Source organism: Podarcis tiliguerta, assembly GCF_965153285.1.
Source record: "Podarcis tiliguerta genome assembly, chromosome: 2".
NCBI lineage: Eukaryota > Metazoa > Chordata > Lepidosauria > Squamata > Lacertidae > Podarcis > Podarcis tiliguerta.
In genome coordinates, this window is record NC_139535.1 from 73,355,043 (window position 1) to 73,368,348 (window position 13,306).

The 13,306-nt window shown below is 45.5% G+C and overlaps 2 long non-coding RNA genes across 6 annotated transcripts in view; one reads left to right on the forward strand and one right to left on the reverse strand.

Annotated features, from left to right (window-relative positions):
* On the reverse strand, nt 1–12,132 carry LOC310673072. 2 transcript variants are annotated; one of them, XR_014508809.1, is made up of 5 exons: nt 12,040–12,132; nt 10,297–10,380; nt 5,936–6,000; nt 1,976–2,066; nt 1–212 (listed from the first exon to the last, which is right to left on the reverse strand). It is a non-coding gene; the product is annotated as an uncharacterized lncRNA (long non-coding RNA). The 2 variants fall into 2 exon arrangements; XR_014508810.1 differs by lacking the exon at nt 12,040–12,132 and having other exon boundaries at nt 10,297–10,860.
* The window catches only part of LOC310673069, a 24,957-nt gene continuing 22,636 nt past the window's right edge, over nt 10,986–13,306 (forward strand). Inside the window, exons 1-3 of one of the 4 annotated variants that reach the window (XR_014508798.1) lie at nt 10,986–11,136; nt 12,172–12,231; nt 12,713–12,951. This is a non-coding gene — a long non-coding RNA (uncharacterized lncRNA). The remainder of the gene's footprint in view (nt 11,137–12,171; nt 12,232–12,712; nt 12,952–13,306) is intronic. The other 3 variants (XR_014508799.1, XR_014508800.1, XR_014508801.1) reach the window with 3 other exon arrangements.

Sequence of the window (13,306 nt, forward strand, 5' to 3'; positions counted from 1 at the left end):
TTGTCAATAAACAGTGTATTAGCGAAGTGGGGATTGGGGGAGAGCAATGGTGAATCCAGGCGTCGTGTATATCCTGCTGCTGCAGCCTGAGCACATTTATCACTGCTGTTTACATCACCCTTACATGTTCCAGATGCACAGGTTTCTTGCTAACAGCCATTTTGTTCTTCCTTTCTGTGTGTCTTTGTTTCTAGTTCCTTGATCCCAAGCACCTGGTGGGAAATTAGCCAGTGTGAATGATTGCACACAGAAACTTCCGTCCTGCTTCCTGCATCTCCTGGCCTCCGGTCCCCAACCACACCCCATGTTACTTGCAGCTGCCAAGGAAAACTGTGATACAACACTTGCTTGTAGGAAGCATAAGATGTGCATAAGCGAGCACCAATAATGGGGACGCCTTGCACACAACCCATGTCTAAAGTCATAAGATGCTGCCTCGTACCTGGTGAATCCATCTACACCTGTATTGTTTACTGGGTAGCCAACACAGTGTCTTCTAGGTTTTCATGGGCTCCAGTTTCTATTAGCCCCAGCTTTCATAGCCAATGGTTAGGGATGCTGGAAGTTGTAGTCCAGCAACATCTGGAGGGCACTACATTGGGTACCTCTGGTCTACTCTGTGTCTGGCAGCAGCTCTCCAGGCAGGGATCATTCAATGTCCCATCAAATCATGCTTTGTGGAATCAGTTTCAGTTTTTCCAATTTTTACAGATGATGCTGTGCTTGTGAGCATGCATCCAATGATTTCTCCTCTTGACCCTTGCCCTTCATGACTGATGAAAACTAGCTGGGTTGGGGGCATGCCTGGGTGGATTCAAGGTGTGGTTAATGCATCTTTCCATGAGGTGGTGGTGCCAGCTGCCTTGAAGGAGATGACTGTGGAAAAACCCTCCCTGGATCCAATAGTATATAACAGCTGCTACTCCTTTGCAGATATTCCCTTTTGGGGAAAAGGTACTGCAGAATGTCATGGCCATGCAGCTGCAGCATTTCCGGGGGACCCTGGTCTGAATTCAACCATCTCACCTAACCCTTCCAGAGCATCCTTTCCACACCAGTGCTCCCTGTGTGGTTTAACATTTGTTTCCAAAGGAAAATAGGCACCACCTACATCACTCAGCAATAAAATAAAATTAAAAGGGATATGTGTGACATCCTGAAATCCAGCTGCCACAGGAATCAGAGTTGACTAGGCCCTGATGTTCAGACAGCTAGAAGATTTCAAAATTGCCAATCTCCATAACGTTCCTGAAACAAATTAGGCTGGCAAGCAATATTGTGAAACCTGGTCCATAGGTATTCGTTTTGTGTGCACATAGGGAAATGGTCCAGACTATGTCTCCCTTCTCCTTTTGAAGTTGCAGTGTGATTTGTTCAGAAATAATGGCTTGGAAGCCTGTGAATTATCACTGTCACTGCAGAAATACAGGATGGGGGTTGGACTTCCTTTGATGATCTTTATCAAAGATCAAATAGACGAGGACACAAGCAAGCATGCACAGCTGTAGACTTGTCTACAAAAGTGTAGCTCAAGTACAGTTTAGGCGGCAGTGTAATTTTGTGACAGTAAAGACTGGACGGACAAGATAATGTGCAATTTGAGGGAAGGCAAATTGGATTAGATGGATGGACAAGTTATTGAGAAGCATGATAGTCAAGCTAGTTCTGCCCTTTGCGGATCTATGCACAGTAGTGCTGTGCTTGAGAGTGCTGTGATGTGCATCAGAGACATGGGTCCTAGAGTGTGCCAAATACTAGCCATGGCCGTGCCCTTCTCATTTAGATACTACCCATTTGTCACACCAACGGTTTCCTCTCGTTACTTCAGGGATGGGAAACTTCAGGCCAAATCAACAGGGCTTGGCAGATTGTACTAACTTCATATAGTTATTTGATCAGAGGTTTAAGCAAGAAAGACAATACCATGATAACATGGTTCCCATTTATCATGATGGCTCAACCAGACTTGACCCACCTCAGAGCCTTTCTTTTGGACTGTCTGCCATGTCCCAGGCACACCACCAGCAATTTCATCTGACCTTCCAAGGCCTTAGCAATCCCCATGTCTTTATTCAAAATAAATGAGTAAAACAGGAAAGTTATGAAGACATGTTATTGTTGTTGTTGTCTGTTTTTATTTAAATCTGTATACCACCCTTTATCCAAAGGCCCAGGGTGGTTCACAACAGAAAAATACCATCCTTTTCTCGTGTGACACCTTTGGCTTGATGGGTCAACTCACAAGTTACACGTGTTTCTTGTAGGCCTTGTGGGCATTTCAAGCTTTGCTTTCAAACCAGTCTAAACAAAGCCCTCAGATCCTTCCCTAATTGGTCCTGTCTGCCCAGTGGAGCTTGGCCACACCCTGAGCAAGGCCAGCCAAGACTGACTGCAGAAAGATTTTACGGCTCCCAAAACCCTAACATTTACTTCTATGCCTGTACCTGGCACTCACTTCAAACCATTAAGTTGTCACCCAGGGATTTCTGAGATGGATTGTTAAGCTCCCCTCTTAGTCATCTTCTGCCAAAACAAATCACACTGTCTCTTGGGGAACGGGTTGCAGCTAATGGACCTAGACACACTCTGCACCCAACTTGCCCAGCCATTTCAAAGAACTAGAGGGCAATGTTTGACAACTGCCCTATTAGGCAAACCCCTCAAGGAATCTTCCTCCGGAGCAGTCCTATTGACTGGTGGTCTCAACACTAGCACAAGAAACCCTTTCTGTGCATGGCTGTGACTATGCATATGAGGAGGATCATATTGGCTCAAAACCAGCAATGCCTTTCAGAGATGGATAAACTGAGTAGTCTCATTACTAAGGTGAGCCTTGTTATCCTGTCCAGCAGTTGGGCTGGCAAGCTTGTTTTCTCCTACTTCAGACGGTAGGACCAAACCAATGAATTCAAGAGACGAAAAAGGAGGTTCCGACTAAACATCTGGAGGAACTTTCTGACAGTAAGAGCTGTTTGATAGTGGAACGGACTTCCTTAGAAGCTGGTGGACTCTTTTTTATTGGAGGATTTTAAGCAGAGGTCAGACGGCATCTGTCATGGATGCTTTAGTTGAGATTCCCGCATTGCAGAGGGTTGGACTAGATGACCCTGGAGGTCCCTTCCAACTCTACAGTTCTATGATTCTATGGTATTTAAGGCTTGTAGTCAATAACAGTGGTGTGAAAGACCTATAGGAAATTGACAAAGGCAAACCTCATCTACCACCCATGTTTGTGCTGCAATAAAGAGATGACCAAACAGGAATACTTTTTAAGCCGACTTAGCACTCTAGTTGTGTGCGCGCACGCAGATTCAATTTAGTATAAAACTCAGCCACAGCCATGTTCTGAATGTGACCTTGCAAGGGTGTGTTGACCTTGCTGCACTCATTAATCATGCCACTCGCCACTCATTTAATCTTGGCAGCTCATGCAATTATTATTATTGCTATTATTTTAAAAGGGAAGCCAGATTCTTGTTTCAGCTGCTTCAGGTAATATATGGGCCAAGAAACTCCAGCTTATCGCTAAACAATCCACCTTCAGCTGGTGTTATGTGGCTGGTTCAGGCGCTGCAAGTGTAATGTGTTTGTACAATGACTCGGAGTTACAAGAAGGAGGCTTTCCTTATCAGGGCCTGTGGTTTCTGTCTGGCTTCACAGGACCGATGTGCGTGCACAGACACAGACGTATCCTGTGCTTGGTTCTCCTCTCTCAGAAGCTTGCCCTGGTACATTGAAAACAAGCCTACTGCCTATGTCTGCTCATACACAAAAACATGTTGGGGAAGGAATAACATTTCACATTTTGTAACTGCTGTTGAATATAGTATGCTGGGGGGAAATTCTGAACCAGCAGCTCTGGAGACAGATGTACACTAAATTAAATAGCAAGGTGGACACAATAAAAATAACTGGCCTTGTATTCAGTGACCTGTCCAAAATAAGATAACTGTGTTTCAGTCTTTATAAAGCACCATTGGCTATATTTCCTTATTAGGCCACTTAAGTGAATGGAAGCACTTCCTCCAGTAGAATATTCTCTAAGTGCTAGTTGTATGATCTACCTGGAACAGGGATGGGGAACCTGTGGCCCTCCAGATGTTATTGGACTGACCATTGGCCATGCTGCCTGGGGCTGGTGGGAGTTGGAGCCAGCCAACATCTGGAAGGCCAGTTTCTCCACCACTGGCTTAGAAGGTACCATTTCTTTGCTAGGCTATAGGGAAAGTCTATTCACCCTTAGGGGAATGCATAGCAATTCTCTAACATGTAGCCAAGCTCCAAAGCTACCCAGTAATATAACTTAGGAAGGATGATGACAGGGCACCTGCCACAAGCACAACTTGGAAAAGGATGCAAAACAAACTTTCCGCCCTCAATCATATTAAAATAATGCCGTGACATTTTAAGTTTGGAATAATTAAGTATGTTGCCAAGGTGGTAGATGAAAGGACAGGTGTTAACTGGCAGAGCTATGTCATGAAGGCAGACGGCCAGGCACCTTCACAGTTTCTGATTGGCCCTGTCCTAATGCACTGAAACATGTCCAGACACCATTAGCTGAGGAGGTCAGACTCAGATGCATATGGCTCTCCAGCACTGGGCAGGAGCAACTAGCAGGCTTTCTGCATTACAGCTTCTGAGCCAACTCACAGCAGGAGCAGACTGTCTGAGCATGAGCGCTTGACATTCCAGCAGCAGTAGCAGCGCCCCTCAAGATACACAACCATTCGGGAAGCTTATCGTTAAGAGCAATGCTTCACTTTGACAGGACTGGAGAGGAAGGCCAAAGGAGACTGGCTTAAACCAGATCCATAAGGAGCAAACATGGTCCACCTTGGTCTTATCTCGATGGCAGCTTCTTGTCTTCCTGGTGCAGAACTGGAAGGCATCACCAGGAAACACAGACACATTTCCCTCCAGATCTCTCCCCTCCATGGGAAGCCTAGTAAACCAGCTGTGCAGACTTAGGGGCCGAAGAGGTCACACAGCTCCTTGTCAGCCATGCTGAATGATGGAGACCATCATGGTGAATGGTGGGAACCAACAGAAAGCCAGGGGCTTCACAGATCCCAAGCTCTGCTCTGCCATTCCACCTTTCTGAAGGCAAGTTTTATTTCAGGTATATTCTGCAACTATGCTATTGGCACAATAATAGTGCATCCGTGGTGGATTTACTCTGCTTCCTTGGTTGTTCTGTGATATTTCCCCAATGCTACCACCTCATTGTTGTCTGGAGGGGCTAGAGCACAACAAAGGTGGGACACGGATAAACACACAACCCTGGACATTTGTGGTATGAAAAGTTACAGGACCACAGCAGGATGTTATAGGATATACACTGACTGGAAATGAAGCAATATGGCAGCCACAAAACTTTTGCAGGCGCAAATAGTATTGAAAGTGGAATCATATGTGACTGTCCTGATAATATCATGAGCACCAAAAATCATGAATGCACAATAAAAAGGGATGTCTTCAGAGGCCCTAACTCTTAAAAAATGGCTATACAATCATCTCCATTGCCCAAAATGGTCAAAAATTGAGGACCCCTCTCTCCCTGTTCCAAAACCTGTGTCCACATCAATTGCTGCAAGTCTCTTTTGGTTGAAAGAACCAAACAGCTTCTTATGGGATCCAGGAACTGGGAGTGATAAAACATGCCTGGATTTCAAACTGAAAGCTGTTCATAGGCAACCACAATCAAGTCAGGAAGATTAATGGTTATGGAGGCAGGGGGAGAGGCAATCACGGTTGATGGAGACACCAAGCCCAGATGGATTACAATGGAGTTTTGTTCTGGTACATTTGTGTAGAAACAAATTTTTAAAAAATGAACTCTGTTGAAATTCTTCTTCACTCAGAATGTTTTGTTTTATTTTACACAGTTGCAATAAGACAAGGGCTGTAAAGATAGTAACATCCTAAACATTACCTTATTAAGTCTTCTTGGAAACAGAGGGCATGGCCCTGTCGGGTCATGGAACAAGATTTTAGCATCTAGTGAGCAAACAAGAGGGAACACTACATTTTTCACTTCATTTTAGAAATTGAGTTACTAATTATAGAAGGTATTTAATGGCAGAGCATATTTGTGTTTCTGCTAGCACCAGCCCATCACTGTAAGAAGTGGTCTGACTGGGTGACTTGAGTAGGTGAAACAGGGCAGACACAAGAACGAGATGGGAACAGAATCCTCCTCTGCAGAGAAGCATGTTGCAAAGAGCAGAAAAGAGCTGCTTTGAGATTTTAAAGGCTCTGGCTGAAATTGGCTGTAGCTCAGTCACAGAGCCTCAGCCTTGCAGGAAGAAGGTCCCAGGTTCAACCGCTGGCATCTCTAGGTTGGCCTGGGAATGTCGCAATGCCTGGAACCTTAGAGAAGTGGCTGTCAATATCGAGCTAGATGGATGAATGCTCTGACTCAGTACAAAGCAGCTTCCTGCCTTCCTCCATTTGCCACCCACTTATGTGATGACAGCGGGACAATGCTCTTGGAAGACTTTACCTCCCTGAGACTGACATCTCCTTCTCTGCAACAACCATGATAGCAGAGTGTTCAGCTGTTGCTTGGATTCACCATCTAGGTTCATTGCACTTCTTTGTTGACTCCCTGCTCTTGTCACACACTTTCCTCTGTTGCTTTTGCTCGGTTGCTTTCATTTATGCCCCTCATCCATTTGGCAGCCCTAATAAGATCTGGTATTGATTGAGGGCTTGTCCAGGCTTCCTTCTGCACTGCACTCTCCAGGCACAGGCCTGTGGTATAAAACTCTGTGTCCAAGTGGCTTTTGTTCTTTTGGCCCCGGTGCATTTTACCACTGAATTGGAGCAAATGGCAATCTGCAGAAAACCTAATTGCCATTTGCTCTGATTCAGCAGTAAAATGCTCGGACAGGGCACTTTCAAGGCCGGAGATGTGCAGAAAAAAATAGCACAAAAGACAGTCTGGAAGAGCCCTGAGACAAGTGCCTGAACCAAACCCCAAAGAAGCAAGAGGTCTGACCCCTGCAAAACCTTGTCTGACCATAGTTTTGTATCACTGTATGCCACATGCAAACACGAGAAAGAGAGAGAGAGAGCGCAAAGGGAATTGTAGCTTGCAGCCAGCAATTTCTCTCGCAATTGTAGATATACTTTTTCCAGGACAATGACTGACTGGTAGAAACGTAGATGGGTGTGTCACACGAAGCATCAAATTTGGTCTAATAATGGGCTGCTTGGTACTTTCACCCAAAACAGCACGGCAGCAATTGATGTGGTTGCAGATTTCGGAGCAGGGAGAGGGCAATTCCTCAATCCTTGACTATTTGGGGCAATAGAGATGTTTCACAGTTATTTTCAAGAGCTAGCATGAATGGTAGAGTAGAGCATTGCATCTATGAACCCCATGGCATTCTAGAAAAACTGATAGTGGGGCCCATACCAGGAAATTCAGGTTTGAGCAATTAAAGTGGATTAAAGTGCTCTGACACCATTGCACAAGTCACCTTTAAAAAAGAAACAGACTTTTTGCTGTTAGGAAAGTGAAGGTGAAATCATAGAATCATAGAGTTGCAAGGGACCCTGGAGACCATCTAGTTAACCCCCGCAATACAAGAATACGCAGCCATCTCATACAGGGATTCAATTTACAACCTTGACATTATCATGCATTGAAACATGTGGGATGAACGTATAAACACTGCAAATTAATCAGAGCACATGCTCAGCAAAGCCTGGATATAATTTAAAATCCTTGTAAACTTTGTGCAAACCAATCAGGAAGAACACTCAGCAAATAAGTCATCTAAAAGAAGCCGTTAAGGGCTTTTTCTGGGCTCCATAATGCCCAGGGAAGTATGTTAAGGATTCCTGAAGCTATTGGGAAGGGTGTAAACAAGCCAGTTTTTTTGGAACAGGCTGCCTTCTCCCTTGGACCGGTGGGATTTCTCTAAAGGATACTGGCTGTTTTAAAAGGCCTGTATTTCCAAGAAAAATGTAGCCGTGGCCATAATAATCCATCCCTAATTCCTGAGATTCCACTGTGTGAAATAGTCTCATGCCTTCAAAGGAGCTGCAGACCGTTCCAGTATCTGTGCTACAAACTCATGGCAAGTTGCTATTTGCTGGAACAGAGATCCTTGAGGATCACAGCGGATTAACTGCCCTGCCCTGCACGCATCATGCTAGGCTATCACACACCATGTGTGCTCCTAATATCAGGTTTAGGATTTGAAAACCAAGCAAGTTATTTTCCCCAGATACCTTTGCACTGCAGTTGAGGAGCAAAGCCCCTCATCTCTAGGTACAGAATTGCTAAGGTTCCCTTGAATGTGAAAACGTGCTTTTGGAATGGCTGTGCAAAAGGCATCAGCTCAAGACACCAGATATTTTGTTCTAGACCCCCAAGGTTGCCGCCTTGGGGAGGGGGGCTATATTTGTCTTCATGATGCTCCCCACCTGGCAAGCCAATGCCATACAAGGTGTGTGGAGGGCAGGGGGTCAATAATCACACCTATTTTTAGCAACACATCTCTGGAAAATGCATCAGCTACCTGGAGAGCGGTAACTAAAAACAGATGATTAACCCCTTGACATATGTGCCTCATTACCTGCTAGGGAGCACCAGGAAGACAAAAATAAGCCCAGTGCTGCTGTGCAAAGGCAACCCAGATCAAAGCATAACTTAGCCAAGTTATAAAACAGAGGTGGAAAATCTGTGCCCTGAACTATACTAGAAATCATTTCTTCTGCTCTTTGTCTTATTCCTCATGCAAAAGCCGTGCTCTTCCATGACAGCCATTATTATGCACTGTGAGTGCTTTGAGGAAAGGAAGGCAACAGCACCAGGGGGAGCAGCCGATTCCTATATGTGGGATTTTCACAGACATTCCTGTGATCAGAAGAACAAGGTGAACGAAAGCACAAGGAACTGCTGATCCAGAGTTCCTATAACCTTAATGCCTTTCATGGGTTTTCAGTTGGCTGGTAATTAAATCATCCTGAGTGCAAACCCTACCATACATGGGCTCATGTTTCCCATCCGTACATGATTGAGTTTTGTGTTTCTCTCCTCAAATGCAACAGGGGCAAGCGACCAGAAACCATATCTGCTGTACTGGCTTCTTTGTTAGCAGGAGGAACTGTCAGGACTGACCTTTGCCTATTAACCTCCTGAGCAGAAAGAACTAAGTTGCCAGCTTCTATCCCATCATCCCTGATTACAACCCTGGTCAACACCCACCTGCTCTGAAGGTGCAGGGGAACATAGGAAGCTGCCCTTCTCCTGAGTTTGACCATTGGTCCATCATGTGCAGTACTGCCAGTACAGATTGGCAGCTCTGAAAGTACATAGGTAGGAACATATAAGTTGCCTTATACAAAGTCAGACCTCTGATCCATGTAGCTCCATATTACCTACACTGACTGGCAGCAGCTTTCAAGAGTTTCAGTTCACAGCCCTACCTGGAGATGCTGGGGATTAAACCTGGGACCTTCAGCATGCAAAGCAAGATGCTCTACCACTGAGCTATGGCCCTGCCCCTAGTACAGTTGCATGACCTTTAATGGCACTCAAAGATGCTACCAGAGGCAGCTGTATCACCTTGTATAGTGGCATCCAAGGTCAGAACCTGTGCAGGTAGGGAGGATGAGAGAACCACCACAACAAAGATTACCCCACTGCAGTACTTGCAAGTCTCTCAGCAGGAGGATTCTAGGCTTAATAGTGTGGCATGAGGGCACCCATTAGCCTCATGACTAAGTTCTCAAAGGAGAACTTTTCCCATAAAAGTTGACCCAGTGCATCCACACCATACCTTTAAAGCACATGGCTTCCCCCAATGAATCCTGAAAACTGTAGCATGTTAAGGATGCTGGGAATTATGGCTCTGTGGGGGATAAACTACTGTTCACAGGATTCTTTGGGCCAAGACATGTGTTCTAAGCATATGGTGTGGGTGCCAGTCTCTCTGTCTTATTTCTCTAGACCAGGACCAATTCACAAACACTGGTGTGTCCCTTGTCTCCAAGAATGGTGTCCATGAAGACACGGATGCAAAGCTAATGTAGGCACAAAGGTCTCCTGGCCACAGGCTTCCCCCACTATAGTGAGTGGCATTGTATTTCTAATTTCTTCTAAATGTGCATCAGCATATGCAAATTGTGTCCCTTTTCAGGTGATGCATTTCCTCTTATTAGGAAGTGTGTATGTGGCAACAGGATATAGAAAAGAACACAAGGATGCTATTTGACATGTGCCATTAAACATTTCAGGGAAGACAGGATGAACACACAGGAAGGGTGTGTGGCTTCTACCTGTGGCTTGACGACTGCTCAAACAAAAGTCTCCCTCTGGCCTGCACAACCTCGAGTCTGATCATGGAGGTGGATGTGACAACGCTGTCAACAGATAAAAGTATAGCCGTGGCTGTGGGGGAAGAAAACTAACCTTATATTGTTTGGTTGCAAAGTCAGCCATAAAAAATACCTTCCATTTAATTTACTGTACTCATGGCTCCCAGCCAAAGTGGAAGATAACCAGAGGTTACATAGAAAAACATGGTGTTCCTAGAAAGTGCCTTTCTATAGAAGGGAAAGACCCAGGCCTTGGATATATGCAAGAAAGATTTCCAATAATCTCATTCTCTATCCTTAAATGGCTCCCTCCAACCAGGTTGAATAGGGTGCCTGGTCATATCAAAAGCAGGCAATTCACCATACCATATTTCTCTGTGTGTCATATACAGAAACACAGAGAGGGAGGGATAGTCTTGGTGTATTCATCTGCCCAGACACCCTTTTCAGCCTGGTCAGATGAAGCTTTTCAAAGTAATGAAAATCACAAGATAGATTAAGCCAGGCCAGGGAACATCTCGAGATCTCTTCCAACTCCCCACTCCCCACCCCACCCCATGGAATCCTCAGTACAGTCCTGGGCTGCAGTCACTCATGATGAACCATATACATTCTATTCCACATGTTCTAGATTCACTGATCCAGAATACCGCTGCCTGGCTACATAATAAGAATCACCAGCATAAGACACAGGGCTCATCTGCCCTGCACATTTAAAGCAGGATCATGCCACTTTAAAGACTTCATGGCTTCCCCCAAAGAACCCAGGGGCTGTATTTTAAGGGTGCTGTGAGTTACTATGTAGATAACCATATTCCCCAGCATAGAGCTACAATTCCTAGAACTCCCTGGGAAGAGGGATTGATGGTTAAAATACTGTAGGCCCATGAGGGGAATAGGAGTCTCCTAACAACAGCCAGCACCCTTAACAAACTACATTCTTTGGTGGGGAACCATAAGGACATAAAGAAAGGCCTGCTGAATCAGGCCATTGGCCCAGCTAGTCCAGCATCCTGTTCTCACAGTGGCCATCCAGATGCCTATGGAAAACCAGGGAGCAGAACATGAGTACAAAAGCATTCTCCCCTTCCAGAGCCAGTGTGGTGTAGTGGTTAAGAGCGGTAGTCTCGTAATCTGGTGAACCAGGTTCGATTCCCCGCTCCTCCACATGCAGCTGCTGGGTGACCTTGGGTCACCTCACAGAGTGTTTGTTGTGGGGGAGGAAGGGAAAGGAGAATGTTAGCCACTTTGAGACTCCTTAAAGGGAGTGAAAGGCGGGATATCAAATCCAAACTCTTCTTCTTCTTCTTCTTCTTCTTCTTCTTCTTCTTCTTCTTCTTCTTCTTCTTCTTCTGTGATTTCCAGCAACTAGTATTTAAAAGCATTGTGGCCTCCAGCTCTGGAGATAGAGCACAGCCATCGTGGCTCGTAGCCATTGACAGCCCTCTCCTCCACAAATTTGTCTAATTCTCTGTTTCAGCCATCCAAGCTGGTGGCCATCGCTGCCTCCTGGGAGTTCCATAGTCTGACTATGTGCCGCGTGAAGTGCTTTCTTTCATCCATCGCGAATCTCCCAACACTCAGCTTCGTTGGGTGCCCATGAGTTCCTGTGTCAGGAGAGAAGGAGAAAGAACTTTTCTTTATCCACTTTCTCCCTGCCACGCATAATTTTAGAAATTTCTATCATGCCACCTCTTCACTCACCCTTTCATTAAACTAAAATGTCTCCAACTCTGCAACCTTTCCTCGTAGGGGAGTCCATCCTTTGAGTTGCCCCTTTGTGAATCATTTTCAACCATACAAGATATATATATATATATATATATATATATATAGGCGAGGGGACCAGAACTGTACGCCGTGTTCCAAAAGTTTACATGGTGACTGTTTAAAGCGGTACGATACTTCTTTAAATGTATAGCACAAACAGAGCCACCATCACTAACATATAAAGAAAGAATGGTGGGGGGTCCACCTTGTTTGTATAAAGTGGTTATTAAAGGGAGGGGGTTAATCAGTAAATAATGTGCATTAATTGATCTTGCCCTTAGTTATTCTCATCTCCCGCAGTTTGCAGGCAGAGGGTATTCCAGATTTGTCACTGGCAAAGTGGGATTTATTCCTTCCAAGCATGTGGTTCTCAGCACTTCTCTGCTTTCCCAAATGGGGCAGGAAAAACTGGAGAGGAAGTAAATTATTACAAACAACTTTCTCTGAGTGAGTTCATTTACGTTCCCAGGCATGTAGCTGGCAAGAGCCTCAGGCCTCCCTCCCTCCTTTGCCCCACCTCCCAAAGCTTTCCCTGCCACCCCTCCTTCTTTCCTCCACTGCCCCCCCCTTTACTGGCTGCCTCTCTCCCTCCCTCTTTCCCTCGCAGCCTTAATGACTTCCACATGGGCTTCTGGCATTCTGAGCATTGTCTGAAATCTCCAAATTTAGAAGAAATATGAAAATTGTCAAGCACGCCTTCCTTAGGGGGTAAAACCAACATTCGCTTGAACTGTCGCAGGTCAAGGCAGCGGGACCACGTGACCGGGCCCCAGCCAATGGCTGCCCTCAGGACCACTGACAGATGAGGCCGTCAGCCGTGCAGCATCGTCTTTCAGCTCATATAAGGTAAAAGTAAAAGGTTTTCCAGATTCTGAGCAGTGAGGGAAAAGTTTTCGCCCAGGACCCCTTGTGCCAGCGGCTTAAAAAAGGAGTGTCAACACTGGTCTTCCAGTGTGGCCCTCTGTGTTTCGAAGAGAGGAGACAGCGCCCACCTTCCCCATCCTCACCAAGGGCCTAGTGCATGACAGGTGTGGGCAAGCACAGGTAAGTTCCTACCTACTGTCTGTGGGTGCATAGGTGTGAGTGGATGGTTGCATGTTTGTGGCAAATGTGTTCTGCAGGTACATGGGTCTGTGTGTTGAATGTCTAACATCTAATTGTACAATACCCATATAAAAGCAATGCAAGTCAGTGACTCTAA